This window comes from Bos mutus, chromosome 10 (assembly GCF_027580195.1).
Source record: "Bos mutus isolate GX-2022 chromosome 10, NWIPB_WYAK_1.1, whole genome shotgun sequence".
In the NCBI taxonomy this organism is placed as follows: Eukaryota; Metazoa; Chordata; class Mammalia; order Artiodactyla; family Bovidae; genus Bos; species Bos mutus.
In genome coordinates, this window is record NC_091626.1 from 86902335 (window position 1) to 86917670 (window position 15336).

Below are 15336 nucleotides of genomic sequence, written 5' to 3' on the forward strand. Positions count from 1 at the left end.
CAACAACAGCAAAGAGATTCTAAACCCTGAATGTAACGACTTGACATATTAAATAACCAAATCTATCTGTATGTGTAAATCTATGTGTATGTGTGTGTGGAGTGGGTAATATGTGTGTGTATATGTGTGTGAATAATATTAAAAACCATCATGAAAATCTGTTGGAATTTGCTCTTTGGATTCATCTGGTCATTTTTCCATGAAGATAAATAGAACTACACACATCCAACCTCTGGCCTTACTTTCCACGTAAAGTGTCAGTGTGAACTGTGGGTCTGTGAGCTCTCTGTCCAGAAGAGATCTTATGATGAGCACAATTCGATGAGCAGGCTCATGAGCTATTACCGAGAATGATGGTTAACTGTCCACGCTGACTTGGCCAAGCCACTGCAGCCAGATGTTTGATCATAGTGTAGATGACGTTGTGAGATTATTTTTTGAATGAGATTAATGTTTGCATCAGTATACTTTGTGTTAAGCCAATTATCCTCCCTAATGTTGGTGGGGTTCATCCAATCAGTTGCAGGTCTTTAAGAAAAGACTGACTTTGCCTGAGGAAGAAATTCTGTGTACAGACCGGCTTTATACTTAAGCTGCATCATCAACTTTTCCCTCAGTCTCCAGCCTCCTGGCCTGCCAAGCAGATTTTTGACTTGCCAGCCCCCACAATGGCATAAGCCAGTTCCTTAAAATAAACCTCTCTCTCTATTTTTCCCTTCCTCTTTCTTTCTATGCATGCATCCTATCGGTTCTGTTTCTGTGGAGAACCCTGACTAATACATTAAAGGTGGACGGACATTGGTACATATTTCTGTGTCTGTTGTATGGCGGAGGGGGAAAATAGGGCCTGAGATTTTACTCTTGTCCCTGGATAGTCTGGGCACAGCTATTAGACTATAGTAATCATCCCAACATGGAAGTAGGGAACAAAGTGGTTTGATGTGAGCCTCACATCCAAAGATTCTACTTTAATAGTTCTGAGGTGGGGCCTCTGCCCTTCGTATCAAAGACCCTGAGATTGTTCCCATACATTTCTTTCACACAATTTAGTTAGAAACAATATCCATAAGAGTGTCACTTCCCAAGGCAGGTGCTATGGTCTGTATGATTGGGTCCTCTCAAAATCAACAAGTTGGACTTCTAGTCCCCAGTGTGATATATCAAGAGGTGGGGCTTTGAGGAGGTGATTAAGTTATGAGTGTGGACAGTCTTGAAAGGGTTAGTGCTTTATAGCAGTGTGTGCTAAGTCACTCAGTCATGTCCAACTCTTTGTGACCCTGTGGACTATAGCCCATGGGATTTTTCAGGCAGGAATACTGGAGTGGGTTGCTATGTCCTCCTCCAGGGATCTTCCTGACCCAGGGAATGAACTCACGTCTCCTGTGTGTACTACATTGGCAAGTGAATTCTTTACTACTGAACCAGTCTTATAGAAGAAGCCTCACCAAGTTCCAGCCCCTCCCATCACTTGAGGATAAAGTGAGAAGTTAGGAATTCATAACCCAGAAGAGAGCCTTCACCAGAATCTGAGCATTCTGGCACCCTGCTCATGGACTTCTGTTGTTTATAAGCCATCCAGTCTGTGGTATTTTGTTATAGTAGCTCAAACAAACTAAAACAATAGGGTGGGAGATTATACTTCATTGAAGTAGGGTTTTTGGAACAGAAAAAGATTCTCTGAATTTTGAAAGAGTAATGGGACGATAGCATGGATTTTTTTTTTTTCTCTCAGATTCATATTTATACTTTTTAGGGTAAGAAAAGTTACTTGAGGATAACATAAATAAAATTCTAAATCTCTTGACACTTGTAGAAACAAGATGACAATAATTTCATTTGCACAAATTTTTTACATCATCATCCAGGACAAAATTGTGCATCATCCATGACTTAGTAATTCCTTCTAAGTCATCCATGACAGATGACCACACAGCTTCGGCCTGAGCAGCTCTAACAGGGAGAGACTGAGATTTCACAAGCAGTGTGTTCTTGCTATGTATTTCTTCTGGAATCATTCACTCACTATCTCACCAAATATCTATCAAACAGGATTTCTATCTCAAACATTGGGGAAAAAATTAGGATATATGAATTAAACAGTTCTCATTCTTATGGAGTTTGTCACTAACTAAAAATATAAAGTACTTTACAGAAACTCATATAAATCGCAGTAGAATTCTTATAATCAGGGCTTTAAAAGTACTGATGCTTTTAAAGTGGTGAACATGCTTAATTTAGTAGTAAAACAGTAGCATAGATTTTGAGATAAGACAGACATGGATTACTCGTTATCATCCTGGATGAGTGACTTACTTCTGTAAACTAAAAAATGGGGAGACTCATCGTCCTTGTCTCACATGGAATGGATGGGGATTAACCAGATTAATGCCTGTAAAGCACTCAGACAATGTAGGAGATAAACTGAGTGCTTCATAAATAACTATTAAAATTCATAAGCATATTATCATTTTTAAGTGTTATGGGGAGGAAAGAAATGGACCTCTATCAAGAGTTTACTACAGTCTAAGCGTTATGTGCAAGGCATTTTACATGTATAACACAATCAAAGTAAAGATTCCATAAGACTTTAGAAATAGACACTTTTTTTTCTAGAGTGAAAATGGGATAAATGAAGTAGGCTTCCTTGCAGAGTTTCATGAAGGCTAAAACATATTGAAAGTTTTTAACTTACCACAGTTATTTTATCATACAGAATAAAATAGTGGTGTCCTTAAATTCATCTTTACAGCATTGATTTCCTACATGTCAGGGTAACAATGAACAAAGAACTGTCCCCAGGCTGTGATAAAGCTTTTCATGTTCCCTTTCGGTTTTCAGTTTCATGCATCAGAGAAGGCAATGTCAACCCACTCCAGTACTCTTGCCTGGAAAATCCCATGGACAGAGGAGCCTGGTGGGCTGCAGTCCATGGGGGTCTCAAGAGTCGGACATGGCTGAATGACTTCACTTTCACTTTTCACTTTCATGCACTGGATAAGGAAATGGCAACCCACTCCAGTGTTCTTGCCTGGAGAACCCCAGGGATGGGGAGCCTGGTGGGCTGTCATCTATGGGGTCACACAGAGTCAGACACGACTGAAGCGACTTAGCAGCAGCAGCAACAGTGTCTCTTTTGGAAAAGGCGATGGCACACCACTCCAGTACTCTTGCCTGGAAAATCCCATGGATGGAGGAGCCTGGTAGGTAGGCTACAGTCCATGGGGTCGCAAAGAATTGGACACGACTGAGCGACTTCACTTTCACTTTTCACTTTCATGCATTGGAGAAGGAAATGGCAACCCACTCTAGTGTTCTTGCCTGGAGAATCCCAGGGATGGGGGAGGCTGGTGGGCTGCCATCTATTGGGGTTGCACAGAGTCAGACACGACTGAAGCGACTTAGCAGTAGCAGCAGTGGCCTGCCCCTTCTAGTACTGCTTGTAGCAAAAATATCTCAATTTTGTGTGAACAATGTGGGTAGAATACGGAACTACGGAGCTGACTGATGTTAACTGGGTTAAAAAATTCCAACCTCCACTTTCAACATTAAAGAAACCATCTGCTTGCTAAATTCCCAGCCAGAGACTTTACTCCCTGTCTAATAAATATTAATTAAAACCTGCCATATTCAGAGCAAGATCATTTTCTTACTTATATTTTGGTTATTTGATACATAGCCCAAAGAAAATCCCTTGATTCTGTGCATTATTATATAACTCTTAATTTTACATTCATTTATGTAATCGTCTAATCATTCAAATATCTATGCAATAAATAATACCAATAGCTTGTTATATCTAAAACAGTGTACTGTGTGATGCTAAAAAATGGAGATGTTCCTTGGATAGCAATACTCATTAAGTTATATAAACAGCAAAAAACTTCTGCCATTCATTTGCATGGTAATTCAAAAATCAGAAGAAAACCAGACTACTTGGCACAAAGTCAGATTCCTAAGATCCCTTTGGATGTACTTTTTCTTTGTGAATGAAGGAAAGAAAAGACCTATGTGATATCTAGTAATATTTGCTTGAGGGCTTCAAAAGAAAACTTCAGGAAATATTTCAAATCCTCATTTGCTTGTTCAATTATTAAGTGTTTTCCATTGGTCCGTTCTCTGATGATGCAGTGGCAAATGAAGGAGACTTTTGAAATTAACAGCGTGGAAAGACAGGCAGGAAATAAACATAGAGATAAGTAAATGAATATAAATATTTGGTGAGCATTCTGGGCTTCCCAGGTGGCTCAGTGGTAAAGAATCTGCCCTCAGTGTAGGAAACATTTGGGTTTGATCCCTGAGTTGGGAAGATCCCCTGAAGAAGGAAATGATAACCCACTCCAGTATTCTTGCCTGGAAAATCCCATGGACAGAGGAGCTTGGTAAGCTACAGTCCACGGGGTCATAAAAGAGCTGGACACTGCTGAGCGATTAAATAGTAAACAACAACAACAAAATTTTTCTAGAGGAAATAAGATTCTATGACAGAAAGAGCCAACCTGTATTAGCTGGACAGGTCAGGGAAGCGTCTCTCAGAAGGCGCCATTAAAATCAAGACTTTAAAACTAGAAAGAAGCTGGCGCTGTGCGGGACCACTGAGAGAGCACATGAAGGGGATGGAGGTGGTACAGACCGTGGGGTGGAGGCGGCGGTGAGCAGCGGATGCCCACACGACACAAGAGCAAAGAACGTGTGAAAATGGAAGGAGAAATTAACGTTGTCTGAAATTTATGGCTGTTTATCCGCCTTTCAACAAGCTCATATTGGTTTGCAACTGTGCAGCCCAGCAGCAAAGGACTTCTGATAAGTGAGGATATTTATGTCTAGTTAATCATAAAGGAATGCAAGCTTTCCCTGCAGAAGATGTAGGGAATTCAATACTCCTCCCAGTGTCATCAGTCCAACAAGGCGTGTCCTTTCCCAGGTGACCTCCCTGATGTCTTTAGATTTGAATTACTGCACACGTTTCTAAGATTCAGCCTTGCTGGAGAATTTGTGTTACAGCTCTTTATTGAAGCATCGTTCTTGGCTTTACTTCATTTTGCTCCAAGGCCACTCACAGTGTTTTCATAAGGTCAAAGCCAGTGTAAATGGAACTCTAGCCTGAAGCAACAGAACACAGGGTTTGGACGTGTTTGTATTCCAGACCTGTCACAAGTGACTTTCACCCAAAGCCGCCCATTCTCTTTGTCAGTCAACAGCCTCCTCTCTGGGTCGATAACAAGAGCATATCTTGGCCGGAAATACAGCTTCCCATTTTCTTCATGTGTATTTATAATCATTGCAGGCTTGCATTCAATTGTTTCCTCCAGAAAGAGGATCCCTTCAAACTGAAAAACTTGGCAGTTAGCTCCTGACTTCCTATAATCCTATCTATTATTCTGATGTCTGGATTTTGGTTTATAGGTAAAGAGCAGCAGCTACAATGATTAGCTCTTTTGTTTCCTTAATGGCATCATGCATTTAATCCAGAAAGTTCTGCATTAAAATCTGATGGATTTGTGCCTACAAACACTGTTGTATAAGCAAATCCTCCCTTGCCTAAAATATTATCCCCTGTATGTCCGGATCCCAGCCATCCTCCCTGTAAGTTTTCTGGAATATCTCATCTCACACAATTCTGTCCCAAACTTTAACAACCATAGCTCTTTCAGCACTGACACTCACTGGGCAATGAGTAAACTCTTTTTTTTTTTTTTCTAAGCATGATTTCTAATAGACCATAAATTCTAAGAATATAAGAGTGCAATCCCCTACTCTATCTTGCTTAGCATCTTCTTATTCTGTATACATGTTCAATAGGAGACCTACTCATACCATGTTGCTTTAAAAATTATGCACTTTCTATAACGAAACTTCCTGTAGAATTTATTGCCACTGACTGAGTTCCATGTAAAGATTGTGTAGCTCTGATTCAGACAAGACCTGAGCCTGAAAAACCTCTGCTCACTAGTCCTGACATCTTGACAATGATGTCCATTTCCATGCTCATGAGCATCTGAAATCTTTTCTAAATTGGGGTGGATATCCAATTCTTAAGAGTCTATGTGGGAGGCATGAAGCTTCTTTCTATTGGAGAGCTGAAGAAGAGCTAATACTCTCTTTCTCCTTATTCTGGGCCAACAACCCATGGATTATCAAACACTCTCACCTATCATTCTGGATCCTCAGTGGGTGCCAATGAGATGAAGGAACAGTTGGTGGTGAATTCATTGCATAGTGTTCAGGGGCAGCTGGGGTGATTGTCCAGAGCTTAGGGGCATGAAAGTGAAAGAAGAGAAAGAAAGTGAAGTTTGCTCAATTGTGTCCGACTCTTTGCGATCCCATGGACTGTAGCCTACTAGACTCCTCTGTCCATGGGATTTTCCAGGCAAGAGTACTGGAGTGGGTTGCCATTTTCTTCTCCAGGAGATCTTCCCAACCCAGGGATTGAACCCTGGTCTCCTGCATTGTAGGCAGACGCTTTACCGTCTGAGCCACCAGGGAAGTTTGGAAATGTCTCTAGGGGCCTGAGTGTTGAGCAAAGGGCCATGCTTACCCTGTGGGGTAAACTTTGCTTTGGGTCTTACATCTAGACTTTTTTGATTTCCATCCACTTTTTAGAGTAAGTTCTCCCAACTTTCTTGCCAACTGCTTTGCTGTTTAAGTTAACCAGATTTGGCTTTCTGGGCCGGCACTGACAAACATGCCTGCACATCCATTTAGTAAAATGAGATGATCACGTCTACCTCCTTTCCATCTAAATGAAATACTATTTATAAAATACCTAGCAGGCACCTGCATCACAACAGCAAATCGGTTTTGTTATTATTTGCGTTTTCATGTCCTTATTCACAATAGCTACCTTCTAAGCATCAACCTGCTCCTTTAGGAGTCGGCAGATAATTTTCCTTATTGTTTAATCATTTCCTTATAACGCTTCCCCCGGCCCTGCTCATGTTTGGCTCGAGCCAGCTTGTTTTATGGGAGCTGTTTGGCTGCACTCGCTGCTGGCCAAACACACTTCCTTAGCCCGGTGGGGTCCTGAAGCTTCCCTTCATGGCACTGTTGCCACAGTTCTGGCCATGAATATTCATCATAGCCTAGAAGCGATGCTAATGAAACAATGAGATCTGGACTACGTGTGACTATTGCAGGAAGTCAGATCAAAGAATTCCCCAAACCCTCATCTGACAGTTACCATTTTCCTGCCAATATTCACGCTACTTTCTCTGTGCCCCTCAGAGACCATGAGGTGTCCTCTACTTTACATTTTAGTTATTTGAAATTATTTGTTAATCTGTTTTTAATTGAACTCTAATCTTTTAGGGTTGAATCTTTAGCTGTATCACATTATAATACATACAGTGCTTATAATCAATGATATATTTGCTTGGCTGAATATGTTAATAATTACTTATGAATTAATGTGATTGGAAATTACAGAGGATTATGTTGAAATATTGCTGCAATGCTCAGAATATTTCCCCTTAATATTATATTGGTCAGAAATCTGAATATGTCTCTTTGTGGCCAATAAACAAAATTTTAAGGAAATATTCAAATTCCTAGAAAAATATATCATATAAAAATTGAATCAAGTAAAAAAAAAAAGAATGCCTGGATTCTGGACCTAATCTATGAAGAATAGGCTATATAATAAAACCAATTAAAGTGCTTAAAAAAGCTAACAAAATATGTGTATTTGCAGCAAATTAACTGCAAAAGGTAAAAATGACAAATGAGAGCTTTATCATGATCATGTGTAAACATGGGCTGATAAAATGTATTAATAATTGTCCTTTCTCCCTCAATAACTTCATAGATTTCATTCAATTTCAATAGAAATCAGTCATGGTTTTGAGGGTAAGCTGAATATAAAAGATATTGAAAAGAACAAACCGCAACAATCAGTTCAGTTCAGTCGCTCAATTGTGTCCAACTCTTTGTGACCCCACGGATTGCAGCATGCCAGGTTTCTCTGTCAATCACCAACTCCCAGAGCTTATTCAAACTCACGTCCACTGAGTCGGTGATGTCATCCAACCATCTCACCCTTTGGCGTCCCCTTCTCCTCCTGCCTTCAATCTTGCCCAGCATCGTGTCTTCTCCAAAGAGTCAGTTCTTTGCATCAGGTGGCCAAAGTATCAGAGCTTCAGCTTCAGCATCATTCCTTCCAGTGAATATTCAGGACTGATTTACTTTAGGATGGACTGGCTACATCTCCTTGCAGTCCAAGGGACTCTCAAGAGTCTTCTCCAATACCACAGTTCAAAAGCATCAATTCTTTGGCAATCAGCTTTCTTTATAGTCCAACTCTCACATCCATACATGACTACTGGAAAAACCATACCTTTGACTAGATAAACCTTTGTTGGCAAAGTAATGTCTCTGCTTTTTAATGTGCTGTCTATGTTTGTCATGGCTTTTCTTCCAAGGAGCAAGCATCTTTTAATTTCATGGCTGCAGTCACCATCAGTTGTGATTTTGGAGCCCAAGAAAATAAAGTCTGTCACTGTTTCCATTGTTAGGTTGCATATAATATGGTACCAGTATTATGTCTCAAAACAAGCCCATCATGAGATATATATGGAAATACTGCGAACATAAAACAAGTGAATAGCAGATTCTTGTTAAGTTTTTTCTCCTCAGGAAAATGAAAAGTGGTGGGATATGAATGTAGCACTCAAGTGTGTATATATGAAAGTAATTGATAGCAGTCTAATTCCACAGAAGAGTGTTGCTTATATGACATTCATTTTATCACTATGACTTAATATTGACATTTAGATGTATACACACACACACACACAAATAGTGTACAAAGCACAAATTATTATTATTATTTTTTTAAATAAGAGCTTTTAATGATTGTAATGTATACAGTTTGGGCTGTTTGGCAAAACCGTGCAATGTGCATTAATGATGCTTTATTAAAAAAGCAAAATCTAAAACAAACAAAAAACCCCACAAACAGTCCCCACGGGGGTACATGTGTTCCACATCCTGAACCTCCCTCCCACCTCCCTCCCCATCCCATCCCTCTGGGTCATCCCAGTGAAGCACAAATTATTAAAAAAAATAAATAAATAAATAAACCTAAAAATAAGAATTGCTTCCTGAAAGACACTGAAGTGGGCGTCCTGTGAAGCATACGATGACCTTTTGGCTGTGTCTTTCTAATCCTCCTGGCCTCCTCCCAGTGTAGACTGCTAAGCCAGGTCTACAGTTTGGGCATCACACTTTGAGAAAGATCCCCAGAAAAAGGAAAGGTAACTCACTCCAGTATTATTGCCTGGAGAATTCCTTGCTACAGTCCTTGTGGTTGCAAAGAGTTGGACACGACTGAACCATTAACACTAGTGTTATGATCGCTCTTGTATGCTTTGAACTGGTTACTTGGGAAGTCTATATAAAAATGCAATTTTATGCCTCTTGTGTTCCCTATCTCAACAGAGAGTGCAAAGACTTTCCAAGTTGCATGAGGGAGAAACATGGATATTATCCATAACTCTCGAAACACCTTCCCTATGTACTTGTACTAAATCACAAACTGCTCTCACTAAAACCTATTAAATATGCACTGAATATATTCATTTTTCTCCATCCTCCACATTATTATTTAAGACAAGATAGCCATCATATTTATTCTTCTGTATTATTATAACATAATTGCTCTCATCATCTGCCCCCCTATACTACAAACAGAGTAGCAGATGCCATATTCCAAAAATCACAAATCTAATCATGTTTCTCTTTTACTGCAAATATTTCCCACTGGTCTCAGGGTACAATACAACTTCCACAAAGTATAGCACACATCCTTGATTATTTATCTGGCCCTTGTGCACTCTTTGGCCTCATATGTCAATATTGCTATTTTATTACTGCCCAGATATTAAAAGCTTAGGACTTTCCCCATCTTTCTTTTGCTTGCCAATGCTGCTGTCCCTAGAATGCCCTTTTACAAATTTTGGACTGACTGCTCTCTTTCTCTCTTTCTTTTCCTTAGAATAACATAATTTCTATTTATCTCCTAACAGTGGCCTTTTTATAGTGGTTAGTATCCCCATCTGTCACATAGGAGACTGGGGTTCAATTCCATGATGAGGAGGTTGGCAGCTTCTTTGAGCTTCCCTATTGGCTTAGAGGATAAAGCGTCTGCCTGCAATGTGGGAGACCTGGGTTCAATCCCTGGGTCAGGAAGATCCTCTGGAGAAGGAAATAGCAACCCACTCCAGTACCCTTGCCCAGAAAATCCCAGGGACCGAGGACCCCGGTGGGCTACAGTCCATGTGATCGCAAAGAGTCGGACACGACTGAACGACTTCGCTTTCACTTCTTACACATCTTTGCTCCATGGTGTGTATTTATTCTTATCACTTACTTATTTCTGGATTTGGATCTTAGAAGCCCCAAGCACTAGAAAGCATACAGTTCCATGCTAACTCATCATGTATAATTTAAAAATGAAAATGATGTTGAATCTACAGTAGGTGTATGGGAGTCTAAAAGAGTGCTGATTTCTCCCAGTGTGATTATGTCTGGCTTATGTTGAAATATCAACTGCACAATCTAAAAAATTCATGTCCCTCGATTGCTGCGACTCTAATGAAAACTGGTCTTTATACTGAGTGGTTCAGTGACATGTACTTACTGTGGTGTTTCAAAATTGCCTTTCTATATCTCTCTACCTTGAGGACAAGGATTATGCCTTGTTAACTATTAGACCCTCAGTGTCAGCTCCAAAATGGTGCGTCATACTCATCCATTAACAGAAAGAAGGAATAAATGAGTCAATGAGGGGCCACAAATCCACTCTTCTTGCCTTGCTTATAATTACAAAAAGTGGCCTCTTGCACGTCTCTATTCCACTTTACTCTTCTTGACTACATACCTGATTTACTGGACTGGGTCACCAAACTAAATGAATAGACAATTATTCCATGGCTGCTTTTTAAATAGTCATGAGATAGAAGTCTCCTAAGTGGTATTTATTTCAGCCATTAATTCACAAATGAGTTTGAGTTCTCCAAAATTCACAAAAAGCCATCAGAGATGGGAAAACATCAGATAGCAAATACATCTCATCTTTCCATTTTATTTTCCAAATAGAAAATCTAAAGCCATTATTTTTCCATTTACTAGAAATTAGTTATCTACTGATGCATAATAAATTGCTCCAAACATTAGCAGCTTAAAAAGCTTAAAACAATAGGTACTTTTTCTTTTGTGATTTCACAGTTGAGTCATGAATCAGGGCAGTTATTTAGATGGTCTTCTCTCAGGATCTCTCATGTAGCAGCAATAAAAGTTTCAGCCAGGGTTGCAGTCATCTGAGATTTCACTGGATCTGGATGATCAATTTCTGAACTCACATGGCTGTTAACAGAAGGTTATGATTCCTTAATATCTGTGCCTCTGCCTAGGACTTCTGTCTATGGCCTGGCTCCCCTCAGATGGGTGATGTGAGAGAGGTGAAGGGAAGCGGGGAGCAAGAGGAAAAAGAGAGAATCCATAGTCTTTTATCAAACAGAATCCATAGTCTTTTATCAATATAATCTTATTTTGGATGTGATGTACCATCAGCCGTATTCTAATGGTCACATGAACCAGACCCTGATGCAACGTGAGAAGGAATCCTACAAAGGGGCGAATACTAGGGTGTGAAATTATTGGGGACCACTGCAGGGGTGCACAGGAAGAATTTTGAGCAAGTGTATAGGGTGAGCTGACTTCCATACACGTGATAATTCTACTGGTTTGTAAAACATAAAATGGAGATGATCAAGAGTGGAAACAAGTAGATCAAATCCAAGGCTGCTGAAATTGAAGAAATAGATAATAAATTGTTACTTGAACAAGGGCTGTAGAAATTATGGTGTTAAAAACTGATCAAAGAAAATGAAGTCGCTCAGTCATGTCTGACTCTTTGTGACCCCATGAACTATAGCCTACCAGGCTCCTCCATCCATGGAATTTTCCAGGCAAGAATACTGGAGTAGGTTACCATTTCCTTCTCCAGGGGATCTTTCCAACCCAGGGATCAAACCCAGGTCTCCTGCATTGCAGGCAGACGCTTTACCATCTGAGCCACCAGGGAAGTGATAAGTGATCAAGCTATATGCATATTTTGAAGGCGTAACCTGATGGATCAGATGCGAACTGTGAGAATTAGAGGAATTAAAGACAGGCTTAAGTTTGGCCTAAGAAACCAAATAGATGGTGGTAACACTAAGAAAGAGAAGACTGGTAGAGGGGCCAATCTGGAGCAAGAGGAATCTAGTATTCTGGATGAAATATATAAAGTTTATGCATCCAAGTAGAGAAGTCAGATAGATTGTTGAATTACAAGTGTGGGTTTTAGGAGAAGGGTTGAGGCTGTGGATACAAAAATAGGAGTCATAAAATTATAAATGGAGTCATCATAGTAAAAACAGCATTTAGAATCGTGAGTTGGCTGAGATAATCTAGAACAAGAGTGTAGAGAGAGAAAAAGATGAAGATCAAAGAAGTGAAGTACCTATATTTGGAGATAAGGAAAAAGTGAAAGATACAATGATGTAGAAGAATTGCAAGGGAAAATATTGTTCTAAGAGCCAGTGAAAGTGAAAGTCACTCAGTCCGACTGTATGTGACCCCATGTACTATGCAGTCCATGGAATTCACCAGGCCAGAATACTGGAGTGGGTAGCCGTTCCCTTCTCCAGGCAATCTTCCCAACTCAGGGATTGAATCCAGGCCTCCCGCAATGCAGGCAGATTCTTTACAAGCAGAGCCAGCAGGGAAGCCCAAGTATACTGGAGTGGGTAGCCTATCCCTTCTCCATCATATTTTCCCAACCCAGGAACCGAACCTAGTTCTTCAGCATTGCAGGTGGATTCTTTACCAGCTGAGCTACCAGGGAAGTCCGAGAGAAGATATATTCTCTAAAAGGAGGATGATCAGGTAAGTCAATCACAGCTGATGAGTCATAGAAGATGAAGATAAAAATGGACCCTGGATTTGGGAATGTTGAGATCATTGCTGAGCATGTAGTGCAATGAAGGTGGAGAGGTAAGGGCAAATCCAAAATGGTATGAATTTCAGAGATATTGGTAAGAAAGGAAGAGGAAAAAATGAGTGTAGAAACACTGTTGAAACGTTTGTGAAAATATTGTAATAAGGAAACAAAGCATTTGGGTGGTAACTGAAGGAGGTTGTGGAGGTGGGGAAGAATATCTAAAGGCTGGAGAATATTGTAGCACATTTGAATCTCAATCTAACCAGCTAATTGGGAAACAGATGATGAATAACCAAATCCAACTGTTGTTGTCTGATCTAACAGATTATATGCAGCTTTCTCTCTTTATTCCTTTCCTGACAACATTATATCTACTTGGAGTGAATTTCTTCATTTTTTTTCCACATGAAAAGCATCCATTCTTCAAGATCCAATTCAAAATTTCCATCCAAAAAGAAATGTGCCTGATGTTGTTTTGAAAAATGAGTCTTCAAATATGTTTACATCTTAATCTCCAGAACTTGGAAATGTTATGACGTGACTTTGCAGAAGTCAAGGATCTTGGGATGAAGAGATTACCCCAGGTGGGTTTAATGTGATTAAAGCTGTCCTGATAAGAAAGATGCAGAAAGATTCATAGAGAAGGAGATATAATGAGGGAAGCAGATACTGGTGATGCAACTTGAGGAAGGATGTAGGGGTCACCTACTAAAGAATAGAGTCAGTCATGAGAAGCTGAGAAAGGCAAGAAGTCAGTTCTCCCCTCAGAGCCTCTGGAGGGAAACAACTCTATCAATATCTTGACTTTAGGCCAATGACACTGATTTCAGGTTCTGAGCACCAGCAGTGGAAGTGAATACATTTATGTTGTTTTATGAAACCAAATTTGTGTTAATCTGTTCCCGCAACACTATGAAAATGATGCAGATGTCCTCTTCCCCTACTTCGTGTGGAAATTTACTTTACAACAGCTTTCAGTTCAGTTCAGTTCAGTCTCTAAGTCCACAGCATGCCAGGCCTCCCTGTCCATCACCAACTCCGGAGTTTACTCAAACTCATGTCCATCGATTCGGTGATGCCATCCAGCCATCTGATCCTCTGTTGTCCCCTTTTCCTCCTGCCCCCAATCCCTCCCAGCATCAGGGTCTTTTCCAATGAGTCAGCTCTTCGCATCCGGTGGCCAAAGTACCGGAGTTTCAGCTCCAGCATTAGTCCTTCCAATGAACACCCAGGACTGATCTCCTTTAGGATAGACTGGTTGGATCTCCTTGCAGTCCATGGGACTCTCAAGAGTCTTCTCCAACACCACAGTTTAAAAGCATTAATTCTTCAGTGCTCAGCTTTCTTTATAGTCCAACTCTCACATCCATACGTGACTACTGGAAAAATCATAGCCTCGACTAGACAGATCTTTGTTGGCAAAGTAATGTCTACAACAGCTTTACTGACATGTAATTTATATATTATAAAATTGAGTATTTGTGTGTAATTAAATGACTATTAGTAAATCTACGAAGTTATGCAATATCACTGTAAACTAGTTTTGGATGATTCTGATCACTCCCAGGGAATTCCCACTCCCAGCCTCAGCCACAGACAATTAGCAGTCTACTTCCTGTTCTTGTGGGTTTGCCTTTTCTGGACACTTCATGTACGTGAAATCACACTCTACACTTTCTTCTGTGTCTGGCTTCTTTCACTTACCACAGTGTGTTTGAGGTTCATCCATGCCGTGGTATGTATTAGTACTTTGTTCCTTTTCATCACTGAGTATTATCCCATCGGGGGGATATGTCACATTTTGTGCAATTAAATGTGTATAGACATTTGGGTTGTCTTTCATAATAACTTAATATTCATTTTTTTCATATAACATTTATACCTACTTCTTTATAGCATGTGGCATAGTCGTGAATCGTGAACAGGGAAAGACGTGTATCCGATTCACTTTTCTAAACCCATAGCCTACACTTGTATCTGGCAAACTGTAGCTGTTCGTGGAGCGTCAGTTGCAGTCTTGCATTGTGTCCCTAACCCAACCTCTAGTTCTCCAGGTCATCAGTGTTTATAGTCCGTGTGTGTGTGCGCATGCTCAGTCACTCACAGGTCATCAGTGTTTACAGTCCGTGTGTGTGTGCGCATGCTCAGTCACTCACAGGTCATCAGTGTTTACAGTCCGTGTGTGTGTGTGCGCATGCTCAGTCACTCACAGGTCATCAGTGTTTACAGTCCGTGTGTGTGTGTGCGCATGCTCAGTCACTCACAGGTCATCAGTGTTTACAGTCCGTGTGTGTGTGCACATGCTCAGTCACTCAGGTGTGTCAGACTCTTTGTAGCCCCATGGACTGTAGTCCTCC